The 8,935-nt window shown below is 39.0% G+C and overlaps 1 non-coding gene across 1 annotated transcript; it reads right to left on the reverse strand.

Annotated features, from left to right (window-relative positions):
- Positions 1-4,734: 4,734 nt before the first annotated feature.
- On the reverse strand, positions 4,735-4,841 carry LOC118988991 (U6 spliceosomal RNA). The gene has a single exon (XR_005066895.1). It is a non-coding gene; the product is annotated as a U6 spliceosomal RNA (small nuclear RNA).
- Between the last annotated feature and the right edge of the window lie 4,094 nt (positions 4,842-8,935).

Genomic DNA, 8,935 nt, shown 5'->3' on the forward strand with positions numbered 1-8,935 from the left:
CAGGTCACACACTCATGCTTATTTTCGAAAAAACAGGAAGTGGAATCCTTCCTCTTTATGGGAAGGGAACATCAGTGATTAGTACTGACGTCTACCACAGTAGTAGACTAGAAGTTAAAGGGAGAACCAACAAAACTCTGTAAGAAACACATGAATGAAAAAAGTCATTACTCTAGTAAAAATCTGGAAATAAAAAGAGAAGTTAACAGTAAAGAAAATTCATGGTTTGTTGTCAGAAATAACGCCAAACATACGAATGATCATTGTAATGTGAGTGACAGATATGCCCTGAAGAAAAAAACAAAATAAAGTTAGTGAAAATTTCTTTTTTAAAAAAATTCTCACCCCAGAACTGCTTATTGATTTTAGAAAGATGTGGAAGAGAGAGGGGGGAACATCAGTATAAGAGAGAAACATCAGTTGGTTGCCTCATGCACCCCAGCTGGGGACAGAACCCCCAGTCTAGGCATTTGCCCTCACCAGGAACCACACCAGTGACCCTTCAGTTTATAGGACAATGCTCCAACCAGCTGAGCCCCACTGGCCAGGGACAAAGTGAGTGGACAATTTTTCATGAGAGGTCAAGGTAAAATGACACCAAAAGTTGAATAAGGTGATGAGAAAAATAACAGAAGTATGCTAAAATAGAGAGAAGAGGAAAGAAAGAAGCAAAAGGAAGGGGAGGAAGAGAATGGAAAACAGCAGGTGTGGTAATATTTGACATCAGACAAATCTGAATGCATGACAGAGAAAAACTAAAGGAAATAAAGATGATGCACATTGATAAGAAGTAAAAGTGCACCACAACTCTATAAAAGTTATCATTTTTAATACACCATACAGTAAATAATCAAAACATAGGAGACAAAACAAGTAAAATCTTACAAAACTAAAATCACACCAAAGGTACACAACAGCACAAGGACACACAGAGGGTGATAACTGGAAGGGATTAGGTGACGTAATTCCATGCTTGATGTGTGTGCATCTGACTGGATGTGTGTAATATATTAATATGCAGGAAAATGCATAGGCATCAACAGTTTCACTTTAGGAAGGGCAAAATAATAAAAAGGAGGAAAAGATACAATATTGAAGAAATTTCTATAACTTTCCATACCCAAAGAAATGGAAGCTAGGAAGAGTATTAAAGGTAGCAATATACTTTTATGACATGCTGTGTCTTAACTTCAGTTCTGTCAATCAAAAAGATTGACACGCCAGCTCCATATATTTGCATATTCTCATTGTATTCTTTTTTTACTTTATTATTTGGGGACAACTCTAGCTTAGTCAGTATAGGTTTTTTAAAAAATTATTAATGTATTACTCTTATTGGGGGGAACCAATTAACAAGTCCATTAGATTTTATACATAGATACATTTTCATTATCTTACTAGTATATTACCTTATTATATTCAGAAAACACAGAATTCCAGATAATTATTACTATTGCATTATTTTCTAAATTATAACTTTTATTTTAAAACCTAAGTTCACCACTCAGGCTATGTGAAAATGAACTGACAAGGCCAAAAATATAAATGCCTACAGGACTAGACAGGTGAGTGATGTGGGTCGGCTGTAAGACAACAGAGCGGAAGGACTCAGAAACTGCAGTGCGGTGCCTCCTCTTAGAGCAGGGCAGCCACTTCTCAGGGCCAGCTGGCTGCCACCACAGAGGGAGTATTGCCATGTGGATACCAGGTCCATGGGGCCACATTGTCTAACATAGCAAGAGAAAGTCTTAGCTCATCTTTTTATCGAAAATTGACTTGGTAAATAAATCAATATAATTTTCAACCCCATGCATGAAAAAAAGTTCAAGGTCTAGACTGAGCCTAAAGGGGACCAGTTTGATACCTGGCAGTTCTGGATATCTGGATAGACGTGTTCATCTCCAGGCAATAACAGCCATGCATTTACAGTTAGTACAGAGAATGTGGGAGAGGAGGGCAACCTTGTAAGCAGTTCACTGGTCTGACTCATACTTTATTCCTGTTCATTCTCCACTGCTGACAGTGATATCTTGAGAAGTCTAATTTCTTCAGGTCATGCCTATTTATAACTTTGCAATGGCTTGCTACTCCTGGGACAGGACCAGCACATGGAAGGCCACCCATGGTCTTCACGGTCTACATTCTGCCTGCTGCCCTGGCCTCACCTCTAACCTCTATCCCTCTAGTTCAGTGAGTTCAACCTTATGGGCTCCTTCTGGTTTACCAGATATTATCTCCTTCCCACATAATGTTATATATACCTGGAAGCTTGTCTTCTAGACATAGCTGAAATACCGCTTCCTTAGAAAGTTCTTCCTCGATATTCTCAATCTAGTCCTCCATTATATGCTCTGATACATTTGTGTACTTTTTCATTGCTAAGCACTCATTAAAATCTGAATGTAATAATCTCTCCTATTAGCCTGTGACCTTTGGCAGATAAGGAATATGTCTCTTTTGTTCAACATTATCAACCCAGTGTCTTGCATGGTGCCTAATAAACAGTGGACTTGTATAAAATAATTGATGGATAGAGAGCCATTGAGCCATCCTGAGAATGCTATGGTTTTTATTAGCTTCTATAGATCAAGCATGATTTTGGCCTTTTATTTTTAATGAAACAATTAAAGACACATAGGAATATTTAGAAGGCAAAAAGTAAAAATGTCATTTGGATACAAAAACAGATATCCTTTTGATAAATTTCTTACCTTTGGGATGCTTTTACTACATGTTATAAATAAAGGTTATATATAAGGAGAATTTTTCTAGAGATATGAATTTGGATTATGAAGAAATAAATTTAAGACTAAGAGTATCGTGCTTTCACTGTTAACAATAATAAACATATTATTCAACATATAACAATAGATTTTTAAAAGAAATGAGCATCTGGCAGCATTAATGGCATTCTTTGTTAAGAATAGTACGCATTTATTTTGCAGTAAGCCTCGTTCCAGGATGCCCTAATGGACCGTGAAGCAGTAAACATTTAGACTTGAATAACTAACCACTCTTCTTTCTGACTCTTTAATTCCTTTTTCCTTTTCTAGGTTTGAGATCGACACTTCATTCACTTTCTCATTTGAACACCCACATCTACCAAGTTTGGGAATTCCATTCTTTCTCTTTGTTGAGGCTTTTCATAGGAAGACTCACTCACAGGCACATCTCAGAGGGTAAAAATGCAACTCTCTGTTGTAGCTGGAGTTAAAAGCAGGTACTTCATGGATTTCAGCCACAATTTTCCAAAGAGAAGACTATTCTTGATGCTTTAGAAACAGTGCTTTCAGAAATTGATTCTCTAGGTTTCACCAACTTGCTACTCCTTCATAAAAGCACAGTTTCAAAATCTTTGCTATAGCGTTATCTGTTGTGAACACTGATATTTCAAACATTCAAATGTCCTTTGCAATCTTGTTTGTACTTTGTATCTTCAGCATGTAGCTCTAAGGCCCCTTTCAAAAAAAGCAGATCATCATGTACTTGATTCTGTTAGAGTGAAAGCTTTCAAGTTGAATACTTAGGAAGTTACTCTTCCTCTTAACAGAAGACTTTTAATAGAAGGAGGTGAGAAGAGGATAAGAAAGCTGTCGGGCCTATTGGTGATCTTTAATTAGTATCTGTAGGTTTCAGGTGAGCTTTTGACGATAGCCCCTTATAACTGAAGTAAACCTCAAGTCATAGTCTATTCATAAGTCCTACCTATGCCTCGAGAAAGAATTTACTAAACTCTTACTATCTCTTTCAGAGAATGGTTGCAAAGAAAAATTGTCTTTGGAAGTTTCTCTGGTTCTTTAAAAATTCCTTTTCTTTTTTTCAAAGATATATTTTGCAGTAATGTGGAGGAACCACACATTAATAAACACATAATCAATGTATTCCAGGATTACACTAGTAACACCAACTTTAGATCTCTTTTCCAGTGAAAGGGAAGCATGTACATGACCTGCCCAGTGCATTCTCAGAGCACGACTTGTGACAAGTGTGAATCGCCTGGATAGGTCAAGATCATCATCGGTGACCATGCAACAAAATGGAGGACTCTAGAGCAATTGAACTCATGGTTTTGATCTCATTTTCACAACATTTATTCTCAAACTAAATTTTTTTATTTTAATTTATTTTTTTATTATTGTTCAATTACAGTTAGTTGTCTGCATTTCCCCCATACTGCTCCCATCCCCAACCACAGCCAAATCCCCCTCCCTCCCTTGTTTCTATCCTCCCTTTTGTTTTTTTTTTAATATTTTATTTATTTATCTTTAGAGGGGAAGGGAAGGAGAGAGGAAGAGAAACATCAATGTATGGTTGCTTCTCCTGCATCCCCTGCTGGGAACTGGCCCCTGCGGGGAACTGGCCTGCAATCCAGGGATGTGCCCTGACTGGGAATCGAACCGCGATCATCTGGTTCGCAGGCCCGCGCTCAATCCACTGAGCTATGCCAGCCAGGGCTCCTCCCTTTTGGTTTTGTCCATGTGTCCTTTATAGTAGTTCCTGAAAACCCTTTCCCCCATTATCCTTTCTGACCTCCCCTCTGGTTACTCTCAAATTGTTCTTACTTTCAGTGTCTCTGGTTATATTTTTCTTGCTTTTTTCTTTTGTTGATTATGTTCCAGTTAAAGGTAAGATCATATGGTATTTGTCCCTCACTGTCTGGCTTATTTCACTTAGCATAATGCTCTTCAGTTCCATCCATCCTGGTGCAGAGGGTAGGAGCTCCTTTTTCTCTCTAAAAATGTGGAATGCTCCACGAATTTGTGTGTCATCCTTGCACAGGGGCCATACTAATCTTCTCTGTATTGTTCCAATTTTAGTATATGTGCTGCTGAAGTGAGTACTCAAACTAAAACATTCACCACTGATAGAATGGACTGTTTGCTTGCCTCTTACCAATTAAAACAGTGAATTTAGTCCTGAATCAGGCAGGGTCATTTTCCCGGTCAAAATTGCTAGAACTGGAAATGGTATCAACTCCTCTCCAGCACCCAAATGAAGTGGCCTCAACACTACTTGTCATTAATAAGGGAGAGAGGAAATCATGTGACAGCAGAATGCCATCTGACATCTCTCCCTCTAGTTCAGTGTGCTCCACCTTCCTCTCCTTCCAGTTTGCCAGATATCTTCTCCTTTCCACATAACATTAACCTAGAAGACAAGTTCGCAGTGCACTTCACAAACAGACCAGCAAAAAGAATGAGGTCTTTCATCTCCCACTCCATGCAATTGTGCCTTCACACAGGAAGCTGAGACCACCCGAATCCCCCTCCATTGGCATTGCCTGTGTTCGGGGAATGACACTAGGCCTGCTCGAACCCAGGAAGTTCTCAGGCACACAGGCCCTGACACACACCCAGCTCCTGCTCTCCTCTTCCACATCAGCAGGTTTGTGGTTCCACCTACCATAGGTCATAATAAGCCCTTAGTTCTCTCTGTGCAATTATGACTATTACAAATTACTAAAACAGCCTATTTACTTATTTTTATTTTTAAATTTTATTTTATTTTTTCAATTATTTTATTGTTGTTCGATTACAGTTGTCTGCATTTACTCCTCACCACTTCCCCTCAACCCCAGCTTAACCCTCCTCCCTCCCTTCCTTCAACACCCCCCCTTGGTTTTGTCCATGTGTCCTTCATAATAGTTTCTGAAAACCCTTCCCTGTATTATCCCCTCCCACCTCCCCTCTGGTTACTGTCAGATTGTTCTTAATTGCAGTGTCTCTGGTTATAGTTTGCTCTCTTTTACTAAGAGCCACTAAGGTAAAACCCACCTGATTAATGTTTTTATTTTGTTTTTACTGTTTTAGTTCAGGTTTAGAAACTGATTTTACTTTCTCTTACTTACTTCTAAATAATGAGGAAATCTTTTTGTCAGTTTTACTTTACCACTTCTCAGACACAGAATTCACACATTTCCTTTATATTCTTCTAAACAGGGCACCTGATGTCCTTCTTACACTGAACTTCTGGTCCAGTTTATTTCACAGCTACCACACAGTCCTATATAGACACAGGGGCGGGCAAAAGTAGGTGTACAGTTGTTTATATAAAAAATAGTATAATTAGCCCTGGCTGGTGTAGCTCAGTGGGTTGAGTGTGGGCCTGTGAACAAAAGGATCATGGTTCGATTTCCAGTCAGGGCACCTGCCCGGGTTGCAGGCCGGTTCCCAGCAGGGGACACATGAAAGGCAACCGTACATTGGTATTTCTCTCCCTCTCGCCTTCCCTTCCCCTCTAAAGATAACTAAATAAACTCTTTTTAAAAAGAAAAATAGTATAATTAATAAATAATAAAACAAGAATAAACTTGGTATTTTACATACTCACAACTGTAACCTTACTTTTGCCCACCCGTATATGATTTTATTTTACTGAAAGAAGATTTGAAACTGGATCTCTAAATGTTGTCTCCATCATTGAAAAGAATAACTAATTTCCATTTCCCCTCATTTTGATGCTTATCTGGTACTAGAGTGCATTAAATTCCATTTGCAGTTAATTCTGTTGGACACTGTGCTTCTGTGGAGGCTAATTATTCATCCTTGCATGATTAAGATAGTATTTAGAAACAACAGTAAAGAAAAAGGTATTTAATGGGCAGACCACATCCAGCAGCTAGCTCATAAATGAGTATTACTTATCATGAAGGAAAATGAGTACGAGAGTATAAATGTCACTAACCCTAACACCTATTACTGGGAAAGCAGTCTTAAGCTCAGGACGCGAAGATGATGGGCCAGTTTCATCACGTTTTTATTCAAAGGACACCACACTTCTTTGTTGACGATCCATAAAGTTTAGTTGTTGTTTCATGATCAAACATGCTTACATTAATATATGTTTGGATAGGTATGGCATATTTCTACCTAGGAATCTCTTATTCTTAGATTCTATCTGTAAAGTCAAGTTTCAGAAGTAGTTGCCATCCATCCCCCCACTTGTTTTTTAAAGGAGTATTTCATTATGATTAAAATGTATTGTATCATTTAGAGAAAAAGTTTCCAACATGTAGAAAGTAGAACAAACTTTATATTCCTATCTTTAAATTCATACAATTAGTCCAGAAATTGGATCTTAAATGGCACAGGGCAATTTTCATAGTTTAAAGAGACGAAGCTGTAAATCCGATTTATCATTTCCTTATAAATTTTTCAGAAATCGTGAGAAAATGCGAGGACCACTGTGAATGGAACAATAATCATAAAATTAGGAACAAAAGAATCAGACAGAACAAAGCCTTTTTTTTTTCTTTCTTCTCCCTTCTTTTTTAGGATTCTAAATCACATACAAAACATTTGTTCTGCTCCAGCTCTTTGTGAACTAATTGGCTCTCCTGGAGGGATAGGTAATTGTACCTGACTACACACGCTGTCCCGAAGCTCCCTTGGAAAGCTCCAGTAAGCTTCCAGTGTTAGCAGCCATCAAGGATTTCACAGGTCAGGCATCGGATCGATACAGCTAAAAGCAGCAGGGACTGTAATGTCGACAGCAGGTTTCAGAAAGCGCTGCAAGTGCCAGTTTGTTCCTCTTCATGCAGAAGCTCAAGACAGCTTAATTAACCCTTGGAAAATACAATTTATCCAGAGGCTCGGCAGGTCCCTACCAGGCCTTATTGGTGAACTGATAGGAGAGATACTGGGGCTGGCAGCACTGAATTCCCATTTCCCCCTTTAATGCTGCTTCAGTTAGGATGCAAAGAAAACATGACTTTCGGTGGACGTGTGCATCCTGTCCTGAAGAGCATGTGATAGGAGGCAGCTTGAGAGGGGGTTTGTTAGAACTCGTGTGTGACTTCAGCAGGAGCAAGGCCAAGCCAGGGCATTGATCATCGGAATCCTGGGGTGAAGAACTGGGGCTGTGTGTGTGTGTGTGTGTGTGTGTGAATTAGATGTATGTGTGAGTTAGGAGTGTGTGTGGCTGAGGGGAGAGTAAAGCAAAGGCTTTTTTTACTTTTTCACCCAGGAAAATGTTTCTGTACCCTCATTTAAACATATTGTCTGATAGTTGTCTAATTTTTGTGTCTATAATATCACACATCCAAGAAAAATGCATATCTCAAACATTTTTAACATGCCCCAAATACTGCATTTGGAAAGACAAAATATCTGCTTGGGGTGAAAATCGGGAAGAAGATAATCTGTCATGTGTTACACTCAAACCCTCATCTCCAGGGCTGCCCACCATGCCGTGGGCCATTTCTCCCCCTGCAGCTCTGCCACACTAGGGCAAGCTGCTGAAGAGACGTAAATGGAGCGAGCCAGATACAGAACATATTTGAAGTTAGTGGGGCTTGAGGAATTGTGGCCACATAAATGGTCTGGTGCATTCACTTAAATGGATTGTATCTACTTGCATTTGCATTCACATTGACATTAGCCACATTTTTAATTTTTATCATTTCAATTAGTTCAGATAAAAGTATTTTTCCGGGTTCATATCTACGGTCATTAGTGGGAGTTCATGGTGTTCAGGTTCCAGAACAGTGAACTCTTGCGTGGATGCAGAGTGGATAGATGACATCTCCCTTCTGCTGGTTCATTTCCACTTATGATCAGAAGCAAAGTAGATTGAAGTGGAAGAAATAAAGTTAAATATAGATTAAATGTGCATAGGACGGGGGTATATTTTAGACCAGGATCCATCCTCAACCTTTTTGAAATAATTTATAGCAAATATAATACACACAGAGTAAAAACAATGATTGGTATATAATGGGATGTGAGGGTCCTGTCCTCCCCACTCATTAGCTCTCTTTCTCCCCAGAGGTGCAGTCGGTAATGATATCTGTTACTGGTTCTTCCACTGCTATCAGCATGCACTAGTCAACGAATGAATACTGAGCTGTTACTACGTGCCAGGAACCTTTTGAGATCAAGTGATGTGAGAGAAAGAAAGAGAGAGGGAGGGAGGGAGGAAGAAAAGAAAAAAAGAA

This window comes from Sturnira hondurensis, unplaced genomic scaffold (genome assembly GCF_014824575.4).
Source record: "Sturnira hondurensis isolate 20B ecotype Veracruz unplaced genomic scaffold, ASM1482457v3 Scaffold0006413, whole genome shotgun sequence".
NCBI classification, from domain to species: Eukaryota; Metazoa; Chordata; class Mammalia; order Chiroptera; family Phyllostomidae; genus Sturnira; species Sturnira hondurensis.